The sequence below is a fragment of the Lontra canadensis genome, unplaced genomic scaffold, assembly GCF_010015895.1.
Source record: "Lontra canadensis isolate GAN:19392208 unplaced genomic scaffold, GSC_riverotter_1.0 scaffold14, whole genome shotgun sequence".
In the NCBI taxonomy this organism is placed as follows: Eukaryota; Metazoa; Chordata; class Mammalia; order Carnivora; family Mustelidae; genus Lontra; species Lontra canadensis.
Window position 1 is genome coordinate 8,373,773 of NW_022631008.1, and position 15,635 is coordinate 8,389,407.

Below are 15,635 nucleotides of genomic sequence, written 5' to 3' on the forward strand. Positions count from 1 at the left end.
GTTAACATTTTGGTTCTTGATGACCAGCCAGTTCACACGTTGCTGAGTAAGCAAGATTCATCCTTTCTAGGGATTCATAGTGAATCCTCCACCCTACCCTTAAGAAAGCATTAAAGAAGTTCCGGAGAAGGGAGCAAAACAAAACGCACAGCCAGAGACACCGTGTGCTGTAAGCAGCAGGCATGTACTGGTCAAGGAATTAGATTACTCAAGGTGGTGACTCATTCAGCAACCATGTAGTGTTTGCGGTTGAAGAGAAACCTTCGCCAGAGAATGACTAAAATCTATTGGCAGCGTCTTTAAAGAAATCATGACTGGGCCCAAACCAGTGAATACGCAAGTGTGTTTTTTTTCTTCGTCTTTTACTTATTCAAGACTGAGAGTAAGAAAACACCATCCCCGTTGACGTCTACTGTTACAGCCTGGTCTCCGGGGCATTCCCAAAAACCACTCTCAATCGGGCCGAGTCCAGACACATGTCTCTCTGTTTGGACGTGGTCATGTAATTGTGTGAATGTGTGTGTGTGTGTGTGTGTGTGTGTGTGTGTGTGTGGTTAGTGCAATGAACAAATCAGACTTACACAAATTGTTAGAGGTATTTGATCTTGGCAGTTTAACGAAAAGCCAAGAGGAGAAAATTTCCAAATTTGGTTGTTGTAGATTTCTAGGGCTGACACAACAAAGTGCTACAAATGGAGTGGCTTAAACAACAGACAATTGATTGTCCCACAGTTCTGGAGGCTAGAAGTCCAAGATCAAGGTGTTGGCAGGGTTGGTTCTTTCTGAGGGCTGAGAGGGAAAATCTGTTGCATTCCTGTCCCCTGTGTCTGGTGTCTGCTGCAAACTGTGGTGTTCCTCGGCTTGTAAGAGCATCACCCTGATCCCTGCCTTCACCTTCACATGGCCTTCTCTCTGTGTGTATCTGTCTCCAAATTTCCGCTTTTAATAAGGACACCAGTCATATTGGATTAGGGCCCCACTGTGCTCTGGTATGACTTCATCTCAGCTAATTACATCTGCAATGGCCCTATTCCAAATAAGATAACATTCTGAGGTACTGGGGGTTAGGACTCCAACACAGGAATTTGGGAGAGGGCGACAAATTTCAGCCCATAAGAGTTCTCTATCTATCAGCCAAAGATAATTTATTTAAAAAAATAATGGATTCATTTAAAATTTTTTGGTAGTCAATCTTAGTCTCTATTAAATCTGGAAGAAAAGTTGAACATCTTAACTTAATAAATAAGGAATAATTATTTAAAAAGGAGAGATTCTTTAAGCCAAACAGAATATTTCAGCTAAACAAATATTTTTTGAATCATCTGGGTACAATGCCAGGTAAATACATTTGCATTTATGAATGCAAGTACCGCACAAATGTCCCTGCATTAACAATAGTGCAAAATGTGAAATTTTTAATTTAACAAAATTGGAAGAGAAGACAAAGTTGGTACCTAAAACTTCAGACTTTAGTTTTGAGGTTGCCAAGAAGCTTACTTTTTTTTTTTTCCAGCAATCCTTGAAAAAGGACATGCTTCTGCGTGAGCACATCCATGTACACCCACATCCCTGTGAGTGCGGTGTGCATCATTATGCTAGTGCTGTTTCCCACACTTGGAAGTCCATCATATAAATGAGGGTGAACATAGACAGTCAAGGGAGAGAGGGATACTGTGTCTCTATAAAGAACAAGATGAGCACAAGCATAGATCCAAGAACAAGTGGAGTTCTGGGTGAGTTCTAGGTGCCAGGAAGGTGTCAGACTTCCAGAGGGAGGTAGTTTATCTCTGCGTAAAAGAAAAGTATATTGGGGCTACCCCAGGGGCACAGTCAGTTGAGTGTCTGACTCTTGATTTTGACTCAGGTTGTGATTTCAAGGTTTTGAGATCAAGGCCCTTATCAGGCTCTGCCCTCAGCATGGGATCTGTTTAAAGTTTTTTTTTCTCTCTCTCCTTCTGTCCCTCCCCAGCACTCTTTCTCTCTCTCAAATAAACAAATACATCTTTAAAAAGAAAGAGAGAGAGAGAGAGAAGAGCATACTGGCTGTGAAAGTACCTGACCAGCCAATGTAATGACCCATCCTTTTCATTAGGGATTCATTTCTACCCATCCTTGCGCTTTCTATATATCTATGTGGGAAGTAACAGCCTGTCTCCTGGTTGGATGAGAAGATTAATAAGGGAGATCCTTGGGACATCTGGTGGGTGAGGTCACTGGGGAGGTCACCACTAGGGGAGGTGAGTTTAAGCACTAAAGTTGAGGCTCTGACCTTTCTTTGTGGAAACTTCTCTTGCTGGGGCTGAAGACTGCTATTGTGTCCCCATCCCTTATATGAACATGAACTGTGAGCAAATTCACTCATTAGGATCATGGCTACCCTTTTTTTGTCAGTTGTAATAGTTTGTCACTTGAAGGTCTTTTTAGCTCATTTTAGTGCTAAGTGTGGCCAATTCACACAAGCACAGCCAGATATGCTTTTTCCAAGAAGGCTAGAGATTTAGAATCATAAAATTTTATAGCAGAAAGTGATCTTGGAAATCATCTAGTTCAACCCCTCATTCTACCGATAAGGAAATTAAGTTTTGTAGAGATTAAGCCACTTGTCAAAGGTCAGCAACCAGGAAGTGGCAGAACCAGGGCTAAAACCCATTTCCTGACCCTCCTTTCTCTACTGAAAGTGCCATATATGATAAATCCAGAACTAGGTTATAAACTAACAAAGAATTGTCCTACAACAAGCACTGCAAATAGAATCCTATCCAATGAAGTAGCTATCTGCTATTCTTTCCCTGTGGGTACTGGTCTCTGGTATAGTTATTCAAAGCAGATGCTAATGATTAATTTGTGGTCAATTCTAAGTTTTCAAAGAAGTGAAAAAGACATAAAAGTGGACATAAAAGAAGGAAATGTGGATTATTTAGGATAAGGAAAAAGAAAGGTGGATCCTTTGATAGATCTCAGCCTTCCTTCTCTCCAGGTTGTGGTCCTCAAGTACATTATCAGATATTTACATGATATGAACAGTTCCTGGTATCAACAAGCCACATACTCCATTCTCCAAGATGTAGTTTACCAGTAGAAGAAATATGGAACTTATTTTAGATTTCTACCACCCACCCAAAAGTAGTTTCATGTTTTGTATATGAGCAGTTCTCTTTGATTAATTCAGAGACCCCCCCAAAGCTTACGCCTTAAACATTTCATGTCATCTAAGAAGAAAGTATATTTCTTAGTACAGAGACGGAATGCTGCTTCTGCCACAAGTCAGTGAAGTGTTCCACGAGCAAGCAGCATAGGGCTGGGGTCTAGAAGAAATGAATTGGAGCATATTTCGTTGATTTTAATAGTCTGACCTCTGAGTGTGCATGCAGCAAGGCCAGGAGGTAGTGGCAGGCCATACATGACTGAATTAAAACGAAGCCTGGCATCGCTCAGGGAAGCCTTCCCACACCTGCTTCTCATTTCCTCTAGTTATTTCTGGTAATGAAAATTGGAACCGTTGCTATATATTTTGGGGTCTAGAAGGTCTATACATTTTTCTTTCATACAGTATGCTTGTGATTAAATATATGTCTGTCTTTAAAAAAAACAAAAAAACAAAAAACCTGAAGACCTAAGGGTTCCTGGAAGAATAAGGAAAAAAAAATCTTAGCATGTTCCCCGAAAAATAGATTTTTTGGGGGGGGTTGTTCTTTTCACAATTCCAGCTGGAAGGCTGTGCCTTACTGCCACCTTCCCACCTGTCTGCTAACATTTTCATCTACTATTCTCTTTACCTTTTTGCACACTGGGTTGGCCCTTCATTAGGGACCTGAATGGCAAAGCGGAGTAATAATACCAGCTTGTTTTAAAGAAGCTGAAGGATTTCTCTGGAATGTTGAAAGCATTTGGATGGGAGAGCAGCCCTTCCCGAATTCATTTTTTCGCTTGAGTTTTTTATTCTCTAATCATCTCCTAGGCAGTCCTGATGTCTGTATCAAAAGAAAGAGATGTATGGCTCAAAATGCCAATTGGAGCCTTCTCTAGGGAGCTCTTAGCATAATTTGTGATGAGTTTAGGGCTGGAATTTGGCCCAGTCCTTAATCAATCCTTAGGTGGTCCTGGCTCTTATTTTCATGTTGCTAGGGACAGTCTTCTCCTCTTCTTATCGTTGTCTGCCTTCAATTGACATTCTGAAGTGCAGCTGTATTGATTATGACTTTTCCCTCCCCTCGCTGGTAGCTTGGAATCTCATTGCTGAGGAGTAATAACATGATATAGATTCATATGCACATATGCACGAACTACCGTGTTCAGTATTTGCATTTGCCTACACGTCTGCTGTGCAAGAGTATGCCATACGAGAGAGTCAGCCTCCTCCCCCTCCCTGCCATGTGATGTCTATATATTTATGAGTAGGAGAGGAGCACTTGGGTATATGAATCTGCTTGCAATTTCCTAATGGAATCTGGCAGAAGAGCTTTGCAATAAGACAAGTTCCAGTAAAAAAAAAAAAAAAGAAAAAAATGTGTTCATGAAAGTGCTTTCCTCTCGTACCTTTCACCTATTTGCCCTCCCAGTCCATTGTAGAAATTAATCCTGAATGAGCCAGATTCTCCTTCTGGTCAGCAACGAATAAAATACTGTGTTGAAGGAAGGGAAAGTGTTGTAATTTTGCTCCTTTTAAACAGGACATATCATGGGGGAAGAGTCCAGGTGAACAGGATCCTGAAGGGGGAAAAGATTTTGTCAACAATGGCGTAGTCTTCTGTAGCTCACTGGGCTTCAGGTGTTGTTATTTGGGAGGAGAGGGGCTGGGAATGTTCTTTAAGGGAGAACACCAAGTTGTCAACGGCATTAGAGGTGAATGGGTTTGAAAAGTAACAGGCTCTTTTTCCCGGGGAGCTGCTGCTATGTTGGGAGGGCATCCTGAGATGAGAAATCCTCGCTATTCAAAAAAGGCCTCCATCAGTGCCATGACCTTTGTTGTCATAGCCTGTGCCTGCATGGACCATTTAAATCATGGGTCTTAAAGAAAACCATAGCAAAGGTCCCATCCTGTCCCACATCCATACTTCCTAGACTTTCTGCCTTCCATCACAGCCTTGGTGTGGCAAGGGCTATTGGGATGAATGGAATCCTGGGAAGGAGATTTATGGTGATTGGAGATGCCAACATATGGAATCCACAGACCTTGAAAATGTCTGTGTCTCTGCATGCAGACTTTTTATTTGGAACTTTATGTACCTGAGGTCCATGTCTTCAAGTGAATGAAAGAAAAATTGCTTATTTGGGGAAGGCTTGGCCCAATTTACCTGGGATAATAAAGCCTTTGGATCATATACATCTCATTCCATAGACATTCCATGGAATGGAATGCTGCAATGTAGCTATACAGCCTTGGGCAGAAAAGAGGCGGGAGAAAATATTCTAAGGAGCAAACTGATCCTTCACATTCTTCAGAAGGACAATTTTTTTGTTATTTATTTTTTTCCTTCAGATACAATCTTCCATTATATCTGAGCAGTTGTTAATAGATATAAAGATAAATGAGGACTATATTTGTTTAGAGTTCATGTAAGGGGCAGAGTCAAAGCATAAATTCTTTTGCTATGGACACTGTCAAAGAATTTTAGCATTCCACATGACTTCCAGTACTTTCCTCATGCAGAGGTCTTGCCCTAGCCCGCATGTATGAAATATGATGGTTAGACCTCTCCTGCAGCAACACTGCAGCTATTTTAGGGAAGATCCTGAGAACTCCAGCAATGGCTATCAAGCCTAGCAGATGGCAGGATGGCTGTAGGAGCAGACTGGAGATTCTAGAGTTGGTTCATATAAAACAGGCTAAGGAAGAAAAAAAGAAAAAAAAGATGCAGCCACCTTGTAGCATTCAGAAGCTTCTCCTGCTAGGAAGGACAATGGCCTGAGTGGCCTCCTTGCTGGGGGTGAGGAGACAGAACTGGTGACTTTGCAGTACCTGAAATTCTCAATCAAAGGAAGAGGAAATTGTGGCTGATATTTATTAATAATATTGTTTAAATCCTCTCCATTTTAATGGAGATATTTTTTGTTGTTTAGTTATTCTATCAGTTGCTGGTGGGATTGTTAAAATCTCCAACTATGATTATATAGAATTGTCTATTTCTCACATACTCTATTTTATTTCATGTATTTTAAGCTCTGTTATTAGGTGCATGTACATTTTTTATTGTCATGTCTTTCTGTTGAATTATGAAAAGTCCCTCTTTTCCTCTGGAAAACTCTGTAATGAAGTCTACTTTATCTAATATTATTATAGCCACTCCAGCCTCCTTATGTTTATTGTTTGCATGACATATCTTTTCCCATCCACTTCATTGCAAACTATCAGGATCTTTATCTTTAAAGTATATCTCTTATATTGCTTAATATACAGTTGGGTTTTGCTTTGGATTCATTCTGACCATCTCTGTCTTTTAATTACAAGTGTTTAATCCACTTACATTTAATGTAATTTTTGATATGGTTGGATCTGGGTCTATTTTTTCTCATTCACTTTCTTTGTCCCAACTAATACTTATCTGTCACTCCTCAGAAAAGTTGCCTAAAGTTTGAAAATTAGGAAAGTTGACTGCATGCCCTCTCAAAGTCATTCTGAAGCATTGTCTACAAGGCCTGCCTAAGGCCAGGAGAAGATAATTTTGTTTGACTTACTATTTGCTATTAAGGAAACTAAGGTGCAGAGAGGTTAGTTACTTTGCTCAAGATCAACAGGAGTAAGTATTGGAGTTGGAATTCAGAGCCCTGAGACTATAAATTTGATCACTTTCCCATACTGCCTCCCACTGGTAATTGCCTCATTATTGAGTTTATGGACAATTACCAGAGGAAGCAGGGAGGACTAGTGCTGCCTTTTGCTAGCTATGGTACCTGCAGATGGCATTTTCCGTTAAAGGGAAGGGCAGCTGTGCGATACCTCAAGGCGTATGTGAACCAAGCCCAGGGGTCCCAGGGCAGTGAGGCTCAGCCTGAATGCACAGGGGGTTTGTTCACTCTGTTGATCAGGAACCCCTCATGTTTACCACTGCCAAACACACAGATACATAGAAACGAAGTGCTATTTTCAGGAAATATTCTGGTGACATGCATTTGTTCTTCTGTCTGATAGGAGAGTGGAACTGAGGTGAAAGAAAGGAGAGTATGACCAGCCAGGAAAACACACTGATGTGACAAAATGTTAGCGATGTTTTAGCACTTCCTCATGAAGCAGTGTGACCTCCTGCCACCCAGACAGGCTCTTTCTTTAGATTTTTTTCTCGCTCATTCGCCACAGCTGTTTGTTGTTTTCTTAAATGTTAAGCTTTTTATAGCTCTTCAGTTACTTATAAAAAGTATCAGTTATTCAGGCCATACGAGTACTGGTTCAGTGCTTGTCTAATGAGCAGTGAGAACACTGAAGGCATATTTTTGTTGCTTCTATTTTCTCACCGCTCCCCCACCCCCCTCTCTCACAAAGTTTCCCCTTTGGACTCAAATGACTTCAGATTTTTGGAATTTGTTAAAAAGGTGAGCCACCAGTTGGTCTTAAGAATAATTCACTGCCCGTGTTTAATGTTACTGACTTTCCATTGTTTCGTGAAGAGGAGAGGAATAGGTGGAACCTCACCCAGCCATAGGTGCTCTGACGTGTTCAGAAGGGCTGCACACGTGTATAGACGCACCTGTGATCTCTAGGGAAAAGAAGTCTCATCTTCGTCATGCTGGGATGAATGGAGTGCCTTCATTAAGTAAATAGAACTGTCTCTTCAGTCTGCATCCACATGGAAAGCAGGCCTAGTAACAGAAGAGGTCCTGATAGAAGCATAAGGAAAATTCCAGAAATCATGGTCAAAAACACAATTGACATTTATGTTGTTGAAGAAATTGGACAGTCTCTCCTAGGCTGGAGGCCTTTACAATGATGTCTCAGTTGAACTCACATTCTACATGAGAGCTACAGAATACTCAGAGGAATTGTTCTGATCTTAGTGCAGGAGAGTATCATTGAACACATCATGGAAGAAACCTCTCAGGAGAGCCAAGATGGAGAAAATCTACATGTACATTCTGCCACGAAGGTTGCCCACCTCAGAGCTTTAGACACTGGGGGCACTTGCAATAATTTGTAAGGGTCCTCACCAAGCATTTTTTTAAACTATCCTACATTTTTATGTGCTATTTTTCAGAAGTAAGTAGATACTAAAGTGATTGCTAAAATATTAAATATAACATCAAACTACTGGTGCTTTTAAAATATCATGATTATTTGAATCTATTTACTTGTTTTTACCTTAATATAGCTATAGGTTAGAAGCTGCTGTTCTAGAAGTGATAGACCTTATATCCAGAATGTATTACAAATAAACTCCTTAGGAGACCCTGGCCGCCTATTTGGGTGGAAAAGAATCAAATTATGAGTTTGTATTTAGGGAGCCATACCCTCAGCCTTTCCTTCTTGGTGCTGGAAGAAGTGATGTCTTCCTTTTCAAAGGAAGACAATTCACCTAGTATACAACCTGGGATGATTTTGCAGAAATGGGTCCTTGTTAAAAGTGTTTTGAGGTGGAAAATAGACTTCATTCCAACCAGTGGTGACCTGGATTGATGCCAAATGTCCATGTTGTAAAGGTCTATTTATAGAGGAAATTGTATATATATGTTTTTTTAGCTTAGAGGCTTTTATGTGTATCTATTGTAATATCATGCTTTTAAGTGTCCATGTAATAATAACAATGACTAATTATTGAGCGTTTAATACAAGCTAGACACCTTTCTAAACATTTCACATGTGTTATCTCAACAAGCCTTTGTGGTAGCTATCATTATGTTCATTTTCTACATAAAGACATTAGAGTCAGAGAGCTCAATAACCTGGCTTACCAGCACATGCATGATGGAGCCAAGATTTGGACCCAGACTATCTGACTTTTGAGCCAACACTCTAAACCACCATCCCACATTCACTTCTTATAGAAAGTCTGACCCAAAGCTGGGATTTTTTTTTTTAATTACAACTTAACATTTTAAAGGATTTTCTTTGTCCTTATTTAATTTAGGAGTTAATTTTCATTTCTCATGTGAAAATTACTCTATTATGATAAAAAAAATCTATCTTCTATCTAGCTAGACTCTCAAATAGAGAAACTTATGAAAATTCACATGTACAAGTTTTCCTAATTCTGTTTAATAAAACCTCTCATTTCTTCTTCAAGAATATTGTCTCCCCTTAATATGCCCTGCATAAGTGTGGGAGTTTACATTTTCTTTTCTTGGCCTTAGTTAGTCTTTATAGTGGGGCCACCTTTACACTAAAAACAATATAAACAACTGTGAATTAAAGAAGACATACAAACAGGGAGTTGGCACAAAAAAGATATTCAACATCATTACTCATTAGGAACATGCAAATTAAAATAAGGAGAGGGGTGCCTGGGTGGTGCAGTCAGTTGAGCTGTTGACTCTTAGTTTTGGCTTGGGTTGTGATCTCAGGGTCTTGGGATGGAACCCCGAGTCAGGCTTTGTGCTCAGAGGGGAGTCTGCTTGAGTTTCTCTCTCCCTCTCCCTCTGCTCCTCCCCCGCTCTCTTTCTTGCTCTCTAAAATAAATAAATAATTCTTTAAAAAATAAAATAAGGAGCTACCACTACATATGCACGAAAATGGCAAAAATGGAAAGAACTGACAACACCAAGTGTTGGTGAAAATGTAGAGCAGCTGGAACTCTCATTAATAGCTGGTGGAAATGCAAAATGAGGCAGCCACTTTCAGAAAAGCAGTCTGGCAATTTCTTATGAAGTTAAATATACACTTACGTATGATTCACTAATCCTACTTCTAGGTATTAACCCATGCGATGTGAAGGCTATGTCCAACACAAAGACCCACACGTGGGTCTTCGTAGTCCTAAATTAGAAACCACCGAAATGTTCGTCTGTTGCTAAATGGATTAACAAATTGTGATACACCCAAACAATGGAATATTCCTTAGCAATAAAAAGGGAACAAACTAATGATAGATACAACAACGTGGCCGAATCCCAAAAGCAAAAGAAGCTGGAGAAAAGGAGACTATGTATTATGTGGTTCCATTTCCGAAAAAACCTGGAAGTGGCAAAACCATAGTGACATAAAGCCGAGCAGTAGTCAGGAGGGTGGGTTTGGGATTGGGGTAGGTATTGACTAGGAAAGGGAATGAAGAAATTTGGGGGAATGAAACAAAGGTTCTGTATATTGGTTATAGTGACAAACATGTTTGTCACAATTCATAAATGCTTATCGGACTCATCAAGCTGCACACTTTAAATCACACCTCAATAAAGCTGATTGAAAAAAATGTGTAGCAATCTTAGCGACTGAGCTGTATGTGAGACAATTCCATTTTTTTTTTCTTAAGAATTTATTTATTTGACAGAGAGAGATCATAAGTACGCAGAGAGGCAGGCAGAGAGAGAGAGGGAAGCAGGCTCCCTGCTGAGCAGAGAGCCTGATGCGGGGCTCCATCCCAGAACACTGAGATAATGACCTGAGCCGAAGGCAGAGGCTTAAAGCACTGAGCCACCCAGGTGCCCCGAGACAATTCCATTTTTAAAAATCTAGGGTCACCTTCTGTTGGGTTCAACCTAACTCATTTCACTCAATGTTTAATAAAAGGGCTTGTGGTTTAAAATGTTTTGTATCTTAAATCAAAGCTATTTCTTCAACTGGAAAAGAGGGTGCTTGAATTTAATGTAAAACAAATATTCAGTGAAAAAAGGAAAATTGAATGTGTTCATACTTGAAATGACTCAGATCATTTATTCAGTGGTCATAGAGCCCTCTAAGGGTCAATACATTTTCATATTTGTTGATACTGTTAATATCCTGTCATACTGGATCAACTGCCTTGTGAAGACCTTATTTAGAGTTTGAGAATTTTGATGGTTGTAGGTGACATCCTGGTTGCAGTATGAACCCCTTACAACCAAAAATTCTCCATGTGGAACAGAAGCTAACTCTATGAGCTACCTGATAAAGTTTAAGGCTGAGTTTCATTATAAGAAATCAGTTGGTGGTTTGAGGCAAATAATGAATTATCCAGTTTATTTTGTAATTCTTTTTTTTTCTCTTTTTAAAAAAAATGTTTTGTTATGTTATGTCACTATACAGTACATCATTAGTTTTTTATGTAATGTTTCATGATTCATTGTTTGTGTATAACACCCAGTGCTCCATGCAATACCTGCCCTCTTTAATACCCACCAACAGGCTCACCCATCCACCCACCTCCCCACCCCTCTAAAATCCTCAGTTTGTTTCTCAGAGTCCATAGTCTCTCATAGTTTGTCTCACCCTCCAACTTCTCCCCCTTCACTTTTCCCTTCCTTCTTCTAATGTCCTCCATGCTATTCCTTATATTCCACAAGTAAGGGAAACCATATGATAATTGACTTTCTCTGCTTGACTTATTTCACTCAGCATAATCTCCTCCAGTCCCATCCATGTTGATGGTAAAGTTAGGTATTCATCCTTTCTGACGGCTGTGTCATATTCCATTTTGTATATGGACCACATCTTCTTTATCCATTCGTTTGTTGAAGGACATCTCAGCTATTTCCACAGTTTGGCTACTGTGGACATTACTGCTATGAACATTGGGGTACATATTGCCCTTCTTTTCACTACATCTATATCTTTGGGGTAAATACCCAGTAATGCAATTGCTGTGTTGTAAGGTAGCTCTATTTTTAATTTTTTGAGGAACCTCCACACTGTTTTCCAAAGTGGCTGTACCAATCTGTGTTCCCACCAACAGTTTAAAAGGGTTCCCCTTTCTCCACATCCTCTCCAACATTTGTTGTTTCTTGCCTTGTTAATTTTTGCCATCCTAGCTGGTGTAAGGTGGTGGTATCTCGATGTGGTTTTGATTTGAATTTCCTTGATGGCTAATGATGATGAACACATTTTCATGTGTCTTTTTTGTAAAAGACATATATTATGAAGACAGAATATTTAGAAGTGACTGTGGGATGCTAGAAAAGGCTCAACCCTCCACCCCCAGACGGGTCTCCCACCAACCTGCCCCGCAGGCCTGAAATGACGCTATTAGAGGAATATTGTGTTAAGCATTCTCTTTTCCTTCCAGTCAACATCACTTGGGAGCTTGTTAGAAATGCAAAATCTCAGCATCCACCCACAGACTGACTGAACTAGAATCTGCATTTTAACAAGATTCCCAGACATCTAGACCACATCGTAATGTTTCTTCCAACCCTGAAGCTTTTTGGTTGCTCTCTGCCTACCAGTAGTATGAACATTAAAGGCCTTAATTTCTTCTGCTGCAGTATTTTGAGATGCATTGAAGGTCAGGTGTCTGACCCCTTCCAGGAGGGAGAGACTTGAACCATTCATCAAGTTTCCTGTGAGACCTCTCCTGATGTTTACTTACCACTTGTAGTTCAAAAAGCATCTTTATAAGTAAGAGGAAGAAATTGCAGGTATCTGAAAAGCTTTGTGCACACAGCCAAAGGGGGGGCTCAGATTAGAAGGGCCTGCTCTGCAACACTCTTTATTTAATAAATGTTAAATGAAAATAATAAATGCCCTTCCTCTTGGCTTGGAAATGGCTTTTGCATGGCCCTGATACAAATACATTTTGTAATCCTTTCAAAGCACCTGTTGTTTTGTTCTTACCTGGGTCCTATGTAGATGACTGTATTTACTCACTGAGGTATGCGCAGATTACTTGAGTGGCTGAATCTTTCTTCCAAGCTCTGGCTGATGTCTGAGCGTAGCCTTTTCTCTTTTACCCAGAGAATGCCCTTGAGGCGCAAGCTGAGTGGAGTCCTGAAATTGGTCCCCTCTCCTCCCATCCTTTTGGGAGCTGCTTGTCCACAGAGGTGGCCTACACCCCATGTTAGAAGAAGCCGCTCAACACCCAGGGAAAGGAGAGAGGGGTGAGAACAGGAGTTAAGGGTCAAGCCCCTAGAGAAGTCATCTGACCGCCCTCAGCCTTAGTTTATGGTCTGTAAAATGGAAGGGTCCAACCAGATGACGTAGGATGTATTTGCAACTCTAAACCAGGAAAAAGGTTGAGGGAGTTAGATTTGGGCAACTGTGACACCCCTTTCCTAGTCATTCCCTTGTGAAAACACCACAGCTCCAATCTGGAGCTCGTATTTTACAGATGGAGAAACTGAGCCCCTGAGAGGATGAGTGACTTCCTCAGCTGCACCCGACTCGGATGGGAGGGACCCAGGACCCAGGACCCAAACCCAAGCATTCTGACTTCACCTGGCCCCTGCACTCCACTTCAGCTATTACCAACTCAGACTATTTGCTTTGTTTCAGAATTTTTTTTTAAGGCTGTGCAAAGGTCAGACATTCCAAATCTACCTGCTGCTATAAGTAGGTGAAAAGAAACGAGCTTAAAAATAGTCTCATGCAGGTACAGAGCAGCAGAGAACATACAATGAACTTGGATTCTATTTGGATTACACACACTAAAGAGGGCAAAACACTTTTTTAAACGTTGCCTCTGTAGTCTCAAAACTCCCCTCATAAGGTAGGCAGAAGCAGACACGGCTAATGCCCTTTCCAAGAGAAACGAAGGCAGAGCAGTTACATGAGCTCCCTAAGGTTTCGCGGTCAGAAGTGGACAATAATCACAGCTGCCAGGCATTTCCATGATCTATTTTCTCACCTAGCCACTGGTCCTGCCTGCAGCCATCATGTCCCCTGTTCTCGTGCCCAGGTGTCGCTGGCCTCAGAAAGTGGGGCTGGGGCTGGGGCTGGGGGAAGGGTGCCTATAAGGAAACAACTAGGAAAATGCAGAATGCCAAAATCTAGGTTTTGATAACATAGGGAAGAATCTTTAGATTCCGTCTAGGACATCATTGAATTTAAATATCTTACCAGTTTCAGCTAAACCTTCTCAAATTTTTAGCCCTGCTAAAAACAGATACTTATTTATCTGGAGTTTAATTACAAATATAGCTTTGTTCTGCATGGATAAAATGCAAAAAAGTCAAGAACAGTTAGCTAGAGTCAGAGCAAGTGAGAAAAACAGCTGCTTCCTTTTTTTTTTTTCTTTTTTCATTTTCGACAGTCATAACACCCAAGTAGCACAGAGGCTAAGAAGGTAATTTAGTGTTGCGGTTAAAAGTGTGGGCATTAAACTGTGTTTGCATCTTAGCTCTGCTATTTACTAAGCTTTTGACTCTGAGTAAGTTGTTTCTTAGGTCAGTTTCCTCATCTGTGCGTTGTGGATAATAATGGAAGCTACCTCTTAGGGTAGTTGTGAGGGTTCAGTGAGTTAATACAAGCAAAGTGCTCAGAGTAGAGTCTGGTTAATAGTAGGAACTCAACAAATGTCAGCTATTATTGTTATTGTTACTAGCGAGGGGGGGATGTTAAACATTTTGCGTTGGCTGAATGTAAACCTAGTACTATGCAATTGAATTCTAACACACCAAGTAAGGATGGGTCATTAACTGAGAAATTCTATGTGGTTGCCCAAGCCAAGAAGTGAGCTAGGAAACAGCCAGTCCATTTAAATTGACTAAACACAGAGGATCATGCAAAGAAATGGATAATACAAATAATCTAGTGTAGGGTTAGTAACCTAATCCATTGTAATAGCCAGTGCCTGAAGTGATGGTGTAGTCAGAAATGATTAAGGGCCTTTTTGAAAGAAAGAATTTCTTTCTTTCTTTCTTTCTTTCTTTCTTTCTTTCTTTCTTTCTTTCTTTCTTTTTTAAGATTTTATTTATTTGCTGGACAGAAAGAGACAGCAAGAGAGGGAACACAAGCAGGGGGAGTAGGAGAGAGAGAAGCAGGCTCCCTGCTGAACAGGGAGCCTGATGCGGGGCTCAATCCCAGGATCCTGGGATCATGACCTGAGCCGAAGGCAGAGGCTTAACGACTGAGCCACCCCATGCACTCCAGAAAAACCAGTTTCAAAACACTGGAGAAATACATTGTGTCGTTCATAATAGGTTATAGTTAGGAGAAGAGAAGGAAAATCCCCTCATGACAAATACATAAATGTCTGCTCTTATTTATACATCAGTCTCTAATGTGTGTAGTTAGTGTAAGTCATTTTCCCTTATCCTAATCAACTCTGCATGAACTAAAAATTTCAAGTCCTGGAGGCAGCAATACTAGCCCCCTGGAACTCGGAATTCCCAGAGTACTGCAGCCTCTAAAGTCTGGCCACTGAAATCATTTTATCTCTTTCTGATGTATCTCTCATTAGATACCAGAATTTAAAAGATCAGGATCCCTGTTTCAGTCCCACAGAGTCATTATACCTATGACGTTCTCTGCTCATCAAGAAAGACAGAAATGCTCTAGATGCCTTTGTGGGAAAGCTGAAGTTACAAAAAACTATACCGAAGACAAATACAAAATTAAGTAGAAAGTCTCCTTCAACATGGTGAGAAGGGGCCGAGTCTGGAATTGACTGATTGAAATAGGCAAACTTATCAGAAAGGTCCAGACGATCCTTGTGTACTCATTTTGGTGATGAACAATGGCCTGTAACACACATGGAATTCCTCCTCCAGTTCTATCAAAGCATTCCCAGGCGGCCCGAGGAAGCTAGTTGCATTGCTTCACCATCATCCATTGTTTGTCATCTAAAATGTTATTGTCGGGAGCT

The 15,635-nt window shown here is 40.6% G+C and overlaps 1 long non-coding RNA gene across 1 annotated transcript in view; it reads left to right on the forward strand.

The window, feature by feature from the left end:
* LOC116868093 overlaps window positions 1-15,349 on the forward strand; it is a 41,643-nt gene extending 26,294 nt beyond the window's left edge. Inside the window, exon 3 of the long non-coding RNA XR_004382738.1 lies at window positions 15,231-15,349. This is a non-coding gene — a long non-coding RNA (uncharacterized LOC116868093). The remainder of the gene's footprint in view (window positions 1-15,230) is intronic.
* Window positions 15,350-15,635: the final 286 nt, after the last annotated feature.